Here is a 13749-nt window from a genome sequence, read left to right as displayed (position 1 = left end):
CCAGTTCACCGCAGGCTACGGCTTCTAGCGCCAGCTCCACACGCTCGCTGCTCCGGGAAGACCTGGTCAGCCGGGAAGATGAGCGGCAGCCCTCTGCTTCCTTCCCCTCGTCTCCGGCTCCCGAGGAAAGCGGCGTCCGGCGGGGGAGGGTGTCAGGCAGGCGGGGAGGACGCGCCCTCGGAGTCGCGGCTCTCTCTCCTCGGCAGGAGGCGTCTGTCACAGCGCTGCCCTCGGGCAGGTATTTGCAGCCCTGAAGGACAACCCGAGGTGTGTTTCAGCCCGCGCTCCGTCAGGCGCTGCCCACAGCCCGCACGTCCCGGCCCCTGCCCCGCGCCCGGCGGGAGCCGCCCCGGGAGCTCTCACGCCTCTCCCCGCGGAAGTGCTCCCGGACCTGCCGCGCTCCGAGCCCCCGCCTCAGGGGCTTAATCTGCTTTTTCCTTTTTTTTTTTTTTAATATATATATTTTTTTTAACCTAGAGGGAACACGCTCGTCCTTCCCGCCCGGCTGCCGCCCGCCGCGGCCCCCGCTGCGCTCGGGCACGGCCGCGGGCAGGTGCAGCGCCCCGCCAAGTTCGCACTCACCGCGGGCTGCGGAGGGGGCGCGGGCTGCCCGACGCGCGGCTCCGGGGCCGGGAGGCGGCTGCGCTCCCCGGCTGCGGGTTGAGCTGCGCTGCGCCGGCCGCCGCTCCGCCCGCCTAAAGGCGCCTCAAGTTCCAGCCGCCACCACCGCCTCACAGCACGGTCCCGGTCCGCCCCATCTCCTTCCTGCCGGCGCTGCCGCTCGCTGCCGCCATGACAGCGCGGAGCCCCCGGAGCGCCTGCGCGGGCCTGGCGCGGGCGGGGCCGCGGCGTGGGGCGGGAGCCGCGGGCTGCGCACGCCCAGGTGAGGGCAGGTGAGCGCAGGTGAGAGAAAACCGCGCCCTCCCTCATCCCTCTCGTCCCCCTCATCCCCGCGCCTCCCCGGGAACGCTGCTCACCTCTGGGGATGCAGCGCCCGCGTGGGCCCGGCCGGTCCTGAGGCTGCGCGCAACAACTTGTCCCAGACTATTGCAGTGTTCACAGAATTGGTAGGGAAGGGGCCGCTGGAGATCATCTGATCCAACACCCCTACCAAGGCAGGGTCACCTGGAGCAGGTGACACAGGAACATGTCCAGGTGGGGTTGGAATGTCTCCAGAGAGGGACAGTCCATGATCTCCCTGGGCAGCCTGTTCCAGGGCTCTGCCACCCTCAGTGTCAAGTTCTTCCTCTTGTTGAGGTGGAACATCTTGTGTTTTAGCTTATGGCCATTGCTCCTCATCCTGTCACTGAGCACTGCCAAAGAGAGTCTGACACCATCCTCTGGGCACCCACGTTTGTGATATTTATGTGCATTAATGAGATTCCCTTCAGTCTTCTCCAGACGGAACAGGCCCAGCTCCCACAGTCTCTCCTCATAAGAGAGGTGATCCAGACCCCTCATCACCTTTGTGTCCCTTCGCTGGACCCCCTCCAGTAGCTCCTTGTCTGTCTTGCACTGAGGAGCCCAGAACTGGAGATGGCACTGCAGACGTGGCCTCACTAGGGCTGAGTTCTGTAACTGTTCAATAACTGAAGTCTGCCCTTCCTGAAGCAATTTTCTTTATCTTTTGGGAGGGGTGGGTTTGGAGAATGGCTTTGTTTTGGTCTCTTTTTCTCTTTTTTCCTTTTTTTTTTAATTATCAAAGATACCCAATGCAAACAGCCGGCCCCCAGCCGAGCGCTCTGCATTCACGGACCCATCCCGGAAGAAAACCGCGGCTGTGTGGGGCAAGACAATGTTTGGATGCTCCAGCTCCAGGTCCTGCCACCGCCAGAACGATCCCGGGGACGCGGGTGAGCCGCTTCCACAGCCAAACCCCCAGCATGGGCGGGCGCGCTGTCGTTCTTCCTCCCCCTGCTGCTGCAGGCGCTGCCCCCTGGAGCGCGCAGGGGCCGCGAATGTGGGTCATTAGAGACACCACCCAGATGTGACGAGCTGAGGAAAAAAGGGAGCAGGATGAGGGAGGGAAAACTCTCTCTCTTCCTTCAGATGAAAAGCCCGTGAGGGCGGCGCCGGTTGTTTCTGTTTCTCAGAGCCGGTGTCACAGCCGCTCCTCAACCCTTAAAGGTCCCCCCGAATGGGCGGCAGTGCCAAAACTTCGGCGGCTCCCCTTAACCCCGCCGAGCCCCGGGGTGGGTGGCGGAACCTCCACGTACAACTCTGGTAAAGCACGAGAACTGCTGCCCTTTTTGTGCTCCCTCTTAGGGTGATGTGAGCTACAAAAAAGGCATCAATCCTACCCTATCTCTTCTGTTTGACCTTTTAAATTAATCTATTTTATATTAATGTGAGTATCTGTTAATAAAGAAGTGGGAGGGTCTGTTCCTCCAAACTCTTCTTTCAAGGAGTCTTCAACTGTGCATTTTCAAGGAGACTGCCTGTGTTAATAAGGATTAGACATGCTTTTAAAGGCTGCAGGGTCTTGTACCAGCTGTTTAACACAGAGACGAGTGTTCAAGCTTTATTAACAAAGTATCACAGCCAACATGGCAGTATCAAAGATTTCCAAAGGAAGGATCATCTCAGGAATGTGAGCATAACCTGCAGACAAACAGAATAGAAACCAAATATAAGCATACATACATTTTAACACTTCACATCCTTTGTGATATAAAAAGCTGTCGTTTATGTAATTCTGTGGAGGGAAAGGGAATGAATCTTTAAATTGGTAAAAAATTTCTGTGTTTTGAAATCTAGCATTAAAGAATTTCCAACGAGGATAACTGGCATTTGTATGGGAAATAAGAATTTCTCCTTACACTTGATACTGCACCACATTTGGGATGGAACTGTTTGCATGTACCCTTCCCTGACTGTGTAGGTAGAAACAAGGTAGAAACAAACTCAAACCACAGTTTTTCTGGAAAATGCTTTTCTGAAGTGATCTGCAATGTTCCTTATAAGCACACCAAATATGATTGCAATTATTTAATATTAACTATTATACTGACTCTATTATTATTAATATCAACATCATATAAAATTTTAACTTGCCTGTGGCCTGATTTGAGAATGCCATACTTGGTGTGTATGGGTATCAAATTTCCCATGATTTTGGGACAAAATCATGAGGCACTCAAGACAAGACACATTCCATTATAATGCTTGTTCCATTCCCTTCCTACGTAATTTTCTCACATTGTTACTTTTATCTATAGAGTGCATGTCAAGACTAGAACATCTCATAGCTGCTCTCCTCTTTGAATTTCCAAGTCCTAAGAAAAGACTAAGCTCCTTTTTTTCCTTTCTTTTCTCATTTTCCTTAGTTACATACATACATATACATTATTAGGGAGAGATGGTAATCTCTAATTTGAGCAACATTTCTTCCTCAGAATGAGCAATGTTTAGAACTGTAATGTTGACACAGTCAGTCTCTATGAAGCTTCAGTGATCTTCTGTGGCTACACAATGCTGTGTAATCTTGAAATTTTAATCTCAGTTTGCTGCTGCCAGCATTTTTCATGCATATTTTGAATTCCTCACATCTACTGCTTGAGCTTCCCTGTCTTTCTGAGTCACCTGTAGTTTGCTGAAGTATTACCTTCCCTCTTGTAAGGAAGATACAATTTTTATTTGAGCCTTTAAGCTGGCTAAGCCTGCTTTTAAGTATTCCCTGCCTCCATGGCTGGCCTTTTAAGGTTTCCATTAGGCTATTCGCTACCAGGCAAAAGCAGAAATTAAATAATGTTTGGAATTTTTTACATACCTAGTGACTTGGAGTGCAAGTTCTGTTTGTGGCCTCTCCTGTTATCCAAAGAGAGTGTAACATTTGTTGTTAGTATTTTTCTGCTTTCTTCTTTAACATCACACTAGAAACAAAATAAATAAAATAAAATAATTGCAAAAAATCCAGCTTAATGGATTTCAGATGTTTTCATCTAAACTGCATACTCCAATAGCCAGCAAATCCAGCTTTCCAGGGAAAGCAGCATTGTCACATTGAATCCTGTCAGATCTTCCTGTATTTCCTTATAGATAAATAAATACTCCCTGACTGGCCTTGATTGTTAAAGGCAGTGGGGTATGTGCATTAGTCAAGGCCAGTAAAGTTCAGCAGACTGCCAGTTTAGAGTTCCATAGACAAGTGTTTTAATTTGATCTTTCAACCAGGTAAAATCAGTGTTAAATTCTTCAGCTGACCTGTTGATCTCCATTTGGGCTGGGTTTATGTTCAACCAACCATGCCAAAAACCCGTCACCAAAGACCTGGAGAAACAGACAAGATTAGATTAGATAAAAGTTATTTAGAAGATAGCTGAGAATTGGAAGTAAACCCTGTTGTCCTGAGCTTTCCAGGTGTGGTTACAAGCCTAATGCTGGTTCTGCCTCCCACAAGCAAACTGGAAGTGTTGAGCTAAGGGAATTAAAGGGAAAAAAATTACAGAAGTTTTCTGTAAACTTTACAACCCAAAAGAAAGATCAGCAAGCATGGATTAAAAATGAACTTAAACCCCAGCTTGGGAATGAACTCCATAAGATATTACAGAAAGTACTAGTAAAGTCTCTAAAGTCCATTTTAAGAAAAATTATACTTTCTCTTTAAATAATCTTTAAAGTATTACCATGGGTGCTGGTTTAGAAGTTTTGTTCAAATCTTCTGAATCCTCTGTTCAGCACTGATTGGACTCTCCTGGGGATGCTGTGTCCCATTCTGGGCTCCCCAGTACAAAGGGCACATGGGCACACTGGAGCAGGTCCTGGAGCAGGCCCCAGAGATGGTGAAGAGACTCGAGCATCTGGTGCAGGAGAAGAGCCTGAGGGAGCTGGGGAGAGAAGCCCTGGAGGTCTTTTCAATGAGCATTAATACTTGGTGGGGGAGTGAAGTACAGCAGCTGAGGAACAGACCCACTTCCAGCTCCATTGCATCTGCTGTAAGAGTAATTTTTAGCAGCTGGAGTCATTACCCTTTAAATTGCTGCAGATAAATCTGAACAGTGCTCATGGATCAGATCTTTTAAGTAAAAGCTCCCATTTAGTTCATATAGAGTAAGAAAGCAGGAGTCCACAATAACTCATAACTTTCTTCTGCTTTCACAGTGCAACTTAATTGTTGTTCAGTTTTGTTGGGGTCTGGGGAAGCTTCATGACACCTATCAATGTCAAAAAAGTTCTAAACCAAGTACATTTTAGCAATGAAATACTCTGCCCTTAAGCAAAATGAGGGAAGAGAAATAATACATAATTTTATAACTTTTTATGACTGTATGCTTCTTAATCTTGAGCACTGGATGAGAAGAAATGGCCTCAAGTTGTGCCTGGGAGGTTTAGAGTGGATATTAGGACCAGAGGTTATCAAGCATTGGAAGAGGCCCAGGGAAGTAGTGGAGTCACCATCCCTGGAGGTATTTAAAAGACATGTGGATGTGGGGCTTGGGGACATGGTTGAGTGCTGGACTTGGCACTGCCGGGTTAGTGGTTGAACTCCATGATCTTAAAGGGTTTTTTCCAACCTGAGTGATTCTATGATTCTGTGATTTAGAGCTTCTTTAAAAATCCTTGACTAGATATTAAAATCCAAAATACAAAGCTGCTTTTAAATACTGTTTACCTTAAATATGAAAGGTCCTCTCAGTTTCTACAGAGAGCATAGTACTTCAAGAGAGCAATGTCATCCCAAAACAAAGATCAGCCTTGCCTAAAGAGGAAGCTTGCTTTCTTTTTGACTAGGTGTGAAGGTTTTTGCAGTATGTGTAACATGGCATTATTTCATTTTTTAAATATACATCAGTGCATCTTTATAATGTAGGATTTTACATTTTTATAATTTACTTTTTAAAATGCGTATGGTGATTTTTTCTCATTTTTCTTTACAAGTGTAATCAGTATAACTTCATTTGTCTGCAGTGTGTTCATGATTGGTAGATTGCTGCTATCAGTGTTTTTAAAAGCACTGAATTAATAAAGGAATGTCTAATGAGTCTCAGCTAGGTGGCATTGGAAAATGCATTTCCATTCTCTAAGGAATTTATGCATGCACTAAGCTGAAGAAGCTGCTTTACCTCATTTCTTTGGTTCTTTTAACCTGGAAGGAGTCTTCAAAATGTCAGTGTAATTCCTTACACTATGCAAGTTATATCAGGAAATATCCAGGAACTTCTACCACAGCAAATTCTGAATAAATTCATGAAACACCTCATTGTGCACTACTCTTAATGAGCAGTCCTTAATTTTCCTTTTCATTCTGCACCTTTATTTTGGTAGCCGTTTTTTTCCACTCCCACATTTGTACTAAAAGATGTGATTGCTGTTGTTGTAGTCCTCTTAAGAACCCAGCTTCTGGCAGCCTTGAAAGACACGTTTGCTTTGTTTTCTGCTTTGGTCATAAAACCTTCATTGGTTTTGGGCAAAATAAAGGTGCCTGGCGTGAGCAAATCTTGTTTCTTCACTTGGGCCCTTTTCACTGAAAGCCAAGTTTAAATTCATGAGATCAGATATCTGTACACTTGCAGAGTGTGCTGGAGGGAGGTGTTTTGCACCTGTGCTTACCTGCCTTGCTGTGCTGCACCCAAAGGATTCCATGAGCCCGTGGAAGCAGCTGCTCCCAACCCTTCCCTCATCACATGGAGCTTGCACTGCAGTTGTTTTTCATGTACTGTTCAAACTCTCCAGCCAAGCCTGGTCCAAAAGAAGCATAAGATCCAGAAATAGCTCCATATTAGAGTTTTGAGAGGGATTATGAGAGGTTTTCTGCATAAAACTCTAGTATGATCTCAGAGGATGTTTTGAAATCCCCAACAAATTGCTTCTCACAGAGGCTGGATTAAGATCTGTGGAGTAAATGCAGTTACAGGCCTGTGCTACATCACAGCAAGGAATGAGTAACAAAAACTTGAACTATTACTATTATTATTATTATTATTATAGAAACAGCTCACAGTTGGTACATATTGTGATGCTTCAATCTTTCAGTTCTATTGTGCAGTTGGAACTACTAAGGTTAGAGGTGTTCCTCCAATGCACACAGGAGCCATATAATCCCCCTCTGGCTTTTTAGTACTTCTCTGGATCACAACACTGAAGCAAAAGCAGAAGAGAACAGGCAAGCCTGAGGATTTTGGCTAAGTCGTTGTTTCCCAGTGACCACGTAGCAACTGGTGGCCACACAAAAAGGAAAGAAAATGAGGGGGAAGTGGTGTCTCTGAAAATTTGTGCTGTATTTGGTTTTCTTTTTTTAAATAGCTTATGTACATTTTGGATGCTGTATTAATTTTCTCTCACCTGAAACCTTTCTATTATAACTACTAACTTCTTATATTTTAATCTGTCACACGTATTTTTTTTGCTACCTCATTTTCTTTTCAATACAGCTCCTCCAGAATTGCTGCTTTTCTAGGATTCAGAGGGAGGAGGCTCTGTTGGAGGGAGGAAATTTAATAGGGCTGTGTGTAGGAGGATGAGCAGGTCAAGGAAGAGAAGGTGATCTTCATGTTTTAGAAGGAAGGAGAAGGACAATATCAAAATAATGAGGTGAATTAAACAGAGGATGGAACAGCAGAAAGTGAAAGGAATGGGGACTAAGAGCCTGTTTTAGGGAAACAGAAATCAATGGCAAGGAAATGTACAGGGAGATAGTCCATACAGAGCAGTAATGAATCTGTTCCTGCTTTAGGAACAGAATGGAAACAGGGATAAACTATTTAGAAGATTGCAGTTTTACCAACCTGCAGTATCTTTCATTAGATTATTAGAAGTTGTGCACCAAGGAACATTCTTATCTACTTGAGGAGTCGCAAAGTGATCAAGGATTGTCTGACTGGATTAGCTATGGTATTTTGCATATCAAGGCACTAAAACTGACTACTTTGCAAAGCAGCCAGGTGCTGTAAGACAGTAGCTTATGGTTAAGCATCAGGCACTGTGGAAGCCAGTATTTCCTGAGGATACAAATCTTTTACATAATCCTTTCTGTATTATCCCCTATATCCTATCCCCAGTAGATTTATGAAACCAGCAATTTTCCACTGATCTGATTACTCCAGTTAGCACCAACTGAAAACAAAAAAAAAGCACTTCCACCTCAAAATGCTGTGAACTCTGGGGAAAGAGGAGATCTGAAGAAAATCTGCAATCTAGCAGCACGGACCCTGATATTAGGACACAGAGTTAAGGTAAAATGAGGAGATAGAATTAAGGAATTAATTAAGCAAAGGTAGATCTAAACAATCTCCATAGCATTATGTCCATCTTGGTTTGGTAACACTTGACCAGATGGTAATACACTGATAAAAGGTGCTACTGATGTTACAGCAAATTAATCTGTGGAAGTACCGACAAGGAATACAAAGCCAGTCCCAGCTGTTACCTCGATGAATACTCTGTGTGAAATTCATCTTCCTTATGTTGATAAGAGATGAATTGTGGGATGAGTCAATGGAGTTGTGTGATTTAAATATGACGTCAAATGTTCACCCCAAATTGTTGATCATAATGTTATTGGTAAAAGTAAGACCATTGTTATCTCTGCAGCTGCCAGCCACCTACTCACCTGCCTAAGGGATAAGCTGATCCATTCCTGTTAATGAGGAATAGATGCCATTGTGGAAACGACTGATTTACATATGGACAGATAAATGAAATTAAACTTATGATAGGTTATTGCACTTTCATAAAAAAGCCCCAGCAGTATCCTAGCATTTGAAAAGCTTGCAAGAATTCTGATCCAAACTATGATGCACTGCAGCCACATTATCCTTTGTGTTTGAGTATCTAGAATGTATCTAGAATTGCCTTTCATTACTGCTATCTGCTGCAGAGTTTCACAAGGTACTTAAGTACTGTTTCATTCTGGCTCTGGTACTACAATCCTGATAAATGCAAAAAGGCCCCAAAGATCCAGAGGTTTCGTAAAACTTATTCTAGTGGTTCTCATAAATCTTAAATTCACAGAGAAATTTCCAAGAGAAAACATTCTTGGGAGACTTTGGTTTTCTCACATTCATGCATAGAAGGTTAGAGAGATGTTCAGTAGGATTGTTTGAATCAATGATCTGCATCAGATGAAGAAGCTGACTTCACGTCAGTGAAAAATGGCAAAGGAGGAGGAAGAGAGTAGAAGGTTAGCCATGCATATCATATTTTCTTAATTTTTGGTCTATTTAGGAATGGACCTTTTTTCATATGGGATAAGAAGAGAGATGGGAGAGTGCTGCAGAAATAATTGCACAACTGTGATTATCTAACAGCCAAGTAGGCACTGGGAATCTTTAGACAGAGCTGCCCAAATCATGGCACTTGCCAGTGGTGGACACAGCCCACTGCCAAGTGCTGTTGAGGAAAGAGCCAAGAACTGCTGCTGCCACAGGGGCTTTCAGTAGTAACATCGGGTACTGCACATCCTCCCCTTCAGGCCTGCCCAGGGATCCCAGAGCACACGGGCAGAGGCCTCTGTGTAGGAACCTGGTGAATCCTCCTTCAGTTAACTCTGTTTGTGTGATTCACTTCCAGACACCTTGTACATCTGAGCAAAGATGAACAGTCTAGGTTATTCCACATCCTACGCTTCGATCATTCTGAGGTGCCCCTGGTAGATATTATTACTTTTGTTAAGTAAAGCTAATTTTGCATTATAATAATTTTTAAAATTATTCTTAATTAACTCTTGCTTTTTTTTAATTGTAATTTTTAATTACTCTGCCAAATTCACTACTATGGGGTTCCCTATGTATAAAAAAGCTAGCTTTCTTCTGCATTTTTCCATTCCTTTGTTATGTTCTTATGAGCTTGCAAATCTGTAAGCACTTTTCTCCATTTGCAGGCCAATGGGGGAGGCCAGGATGTTTATAAAGACCTAGAATTAAAAAAAATTCATTTTGCATTTTAGTTTTGGTTACTGCCACTTAAGTGTACTGACAACATCCATCCAGTTAAAAGTTCAGTTTCATTGGAAATTGCTTTTTATTTCAGTGAAACACTGCTAATCAAAAATGTATGAGCAATGCTTTCATAAGTAAAACAAACAAAAAAAAGTAAAATAGTCTCATAAAATAAAATAAAAAATGGAGAGTGAACAACTTTCTGTTCTAACATGGCCATCTGTCATTTATAAAGACATCACCCCATTAACCTGTCTAATCAACTCCATTCTTTTTTCAAAGTTGGTTAGGTAAGTTTATGAGGAGACATAGATGTTCTCTTGATTAAATCTGTTGTAAAATGGCCTCCCTGGTGTTCTGCTTTGTGTGCATTTACACATACAAAGGTAATTACAAGTACATATCACTACTGTAAATTCCATGCTTGTCATGTTACAGTACATGACATTTTCATTTCCTCCTGGTGAAAATGAAATCTGATATTTTCTGTTCAAGCAATAATGACCAATTAGAATTTGTTATTATTAATGTTTATGCAAAAGTTCTCCAAGTCATGAGGTGGTTTCCTCTGAGGCAGCTGAATTTATAACGTGGAAAAAAGGGGGTTGACATGTTTTTATACCACTTTCAGCCATTCCCTCTCAAGCCTGGTTATTCCTTCAGCAAACTGGGAGATCCTTCTGGAAAACCCACAATGTAAGGAAGAATATTACTGAGTTCAAGTTTAGAAATGAAAACCCTGAGATGAGCTCAGCTGGTCAGAGCCTGGTGCTAATAATGCCAAGGTTGTGGGTTTGATCCTTGTATGGGACATTCACTTGAGAGTTGGACTCCATGATCCTTGTGGGAGCCTTCCAACTCAGGATATTCTGTTAAACCACTCCTTTCTTTCTGTGAAACCATTCTCCTCACTGAAATTTCTGAAGTCTGTCTCTGACCTTTCCTCCCTGACATTTTGCTTTTATCACAGGAAGCAGAGCTCAGCTGTGCTGCCAGTGTCCATAGCTCTGTGGCGGTCGGAGGCTGGTGAGTTGCAGCAGTCCTGATGCAATGTGGTCAAGCTATCTACCCCAGGATTGCTTCAGTGCCCTTGGGTGCCACCAGTAATGGGGGATCTATTGCAAACTGACCCTCAGAAGAACTGCCCAAGAATGAATTCAAACAACTGTGCTGTGCCTGGGAACCACAACTGGAAGGCTTCTCTAGCATGTGGTCAAAGTTTATGGAAATAGTTCAAATACCGAGTATGTTTTAAATGCTTTACTGGTCACTTAGGGAAGTTCCAAATAGGTTGTATTTGACAAAATGCCAGTTTTTTCACTGAGAATTTCAGCATTTGGGTTATTTTTTAAAATGCCTTCTTCTTTTGTTTAAAATAAAATACACATTCCCAAATCCTGAGATGTGTAGATTTATGCATATGGAGAACTTTTTAAAAAATCCTTCAATGGTGATGGAAAGCACACTTATTTTTAGAGGAGTTTGAATCTGAGAATGAAAACCTTTTTATTTGAGATCTTCCCTCTGGAAACTTTTCTGTCTAGAGGTGCCGTAAGAGATGGACAACACACAAACTCACAGTGAAGAGAGGAGGAAAACCAGCTCTGTATCATTTGCACAGAGAGAGGGTTAAAAAAAGAGCAAGCAGTTGGAATTATGTTGTGGCATATCATAGGATAGAAAGCAGAGGATAACTTCTGGGACACTCCATTTGGAAGATGGAAGCAGATCTGCTCTATTCGCACTGAAATTCTATGGAGGAAGCTAGCTGGGGAGTGTTACAACTCAAGGAATGGCCAGCACCTCTCTTGACAGATCTCAGGGTATTAGAAATTCAAAGGCAGCCTAAAAATGTTCAGACATGAATTAAATACCCATTTCCTTGTCTCAAGCACAGAGACACAAGAATGGAGAATCTGACTGGCCACTTTTTTCTCTTTCCTCTTTCCCAGATCATAAGCACCTATATCACAGTCACAGATATAATGTGGCAGCTGTTTCATCACCTTTTTCTCTCCCCAAAAGAAACTGATATGTGGAAAAACAAGGAGTAAGTTTATGCCACTTTTATGGTCTGAAAAAAAACCAGAGTATAATACCATTCAACATCTATTTTAAAAATTTTAAAAATTGAGTGGTTTTGAATGATTTGTGCTTTACTGGCCCTCTCTTAATATTTTCTTTTTTTTTCTCAAAAATGAAGGGAGCTAGTAATATCAGAAGCAGAGAGTAGAAGCAACAGACTAAAATCACTGAACTTCAGCTTGTTCAGGCAGCCAGGATCTCATGAGAAGCTCTGGATGCCCCATCCCTGCAAGTGTTCAAGGCCAGGCTGGATTGAGCTCTGAGCAACCTGGTCTGGTGGGAAATGTCCCTGCCCATGGCAGGGGGGCTGGAATGAGATGATCTCTAAGGGCCCTTCCAACCCAAATCACTCTGTGATTCATGGGAGGGTGCTTTGAAGGGCAAAAGGCCACAGAGACTGGTCTCTGGATGCCAGCCTCCTGAAAGCACACGGACCATCCACCCAGAACTGCAGGAAAATGGATGTACACAGCAGGCAGCCAGACTGGTTGAACAGGAAACTACTAACTCAGTTCAAATGTGAAAAGGAAGTGTGTGGGGTTGGAAGAGGGGACGGGCTGAGCAGTAGAAACAGAAGTTTTGTGGCTCTGCAGAGATGGAATTGGGTGTTGCTGCTGCACGTTGCCAGACAGGGTGTGAAGTCCACAACCTTGGAAACTTAAAAAAACTTGAATGCATAAAACCCTGAGCAACCTGACTGAACTTTCCAGCCTAAATTATTCTATGTTCTTTACAGAAACCAGAGTTGAACAGGCCAGCCTAGACCACTTTCCTCAGGGCACAGTCCATCTGAGTTTTTACTCTCCAGAAAGGCTACCTGCCATTTTAACTTAGTCACATGAAGTGAACCTGAGTTAAACTTAATCCTTAATGTTTCATTTCCAGCAGTCCTTCTTTTCAATTTGTGTGAAATTTGTGTTCCAGTAAGTGGGTTTCTCACTTGGAGGGGATGCCAGTTTTCAAAGCAAATCTGCAATGTCATGAGGATTTAAAGATGGAATCAATTAACATCCTGATTTAAGGTAGGCTAAAGTTGTTTTTCTAAAGAAATAAAGACTGAAGGCTACCTTTTAGTTATTTCTCTCTATATGCACAGGCAGTTTGTAAATGTATAGTGTGATATTTTATAATGAGAGGTGATTCAAGCTCTTGTTAAAAATTGTCTCATTTTGAATATTGGTAGTTATAAAAAAAGAGATTTACAAATATTTTCTAATACCCAGTCACATCAGAGGGAAAATATCCATGTGATTTTAGCATAATGGAAAATAATTGCTATGAGAGTAGCAGGGATTTTCTAAAACATTCACTGCACTTTTTATACAACATTCTACACAAATGGATCTAAAAATATTTATAGTAGGGAAGAGGACTAGATGACTTCTTGATGGCACTTCCTGTAAAATATTTCTGTGATTTCTTTGTCAGGATATCCCATTACTACAGACCTGAGCCCAGGGTTGAGAAGCCTTTCTGCCTAAGTTCATGCATGTTGAAATGTGCTGAGGTCTCTTCAGTTAGGTCATTATATTCAGCTGAAAAATAGGGAAAAAAGAAAGCCTAAGTGCAGAAATAAAGATTTACATGATCTGGTAGTGCAGCTGGACTGGTTTTGATGACAATGTCATGGGTGCTTTTTCCCCCCTCTTATATTTTAAGTACACTTCCAGTAGAATGGCAAGAGTATTTATCCATTTCAGAAGGATCTCTCTTTTAAACTTAAATTTGTGTCTTAAAAGGACACAGAATTAAAATAGGTGCTATCAGATGTTAGCATGTAACCTCACTG

General features: G+C 42.9%; 1 long non-coding RNA gene across 1 annotated transcript; it reads right to left on the bottom strand.

Annotated features, from left to right (window-relative positions):
- Positions 1–3793: 3793 nt before the first annotated feature.
- Positions 3794–4808, bottom strand: LOC138109444 (uncharacterized). Its single transcript, XR_011150472.1, has 3 exons — positions 4626–4808; positions 4204–4269; positions 3794–3872 (listed from the first exon to the last, which is right to left on the bottom strand). It is a non-coding gene; the product is annotated as an uncharacterized lncRNA (long non-coding RNA).
- Positions 4809–13749: the final 8941 nt, after the last annotated feature.

This window comes from Aphelocoma coerulescens, chromosome 4, assembly GCF_041296385.1.
Source record: "Aphelocoma coerulescens isolate FSJ_1873_10779 chromosome 4, UR_Acoe_1.0, whole genome shotgun sequence".
NCBI classification, from domain to species: Eukaryota; Metazoa; Chordata; class Aves; order Passeriformes; family Corvidae; genus Aphelocoma; species Aphelocoma coerulescens.
Note: the sequence above shows the minus strand (reverse complement) of the source record. Positions and strands in the feature narration are given on the sequence as shown.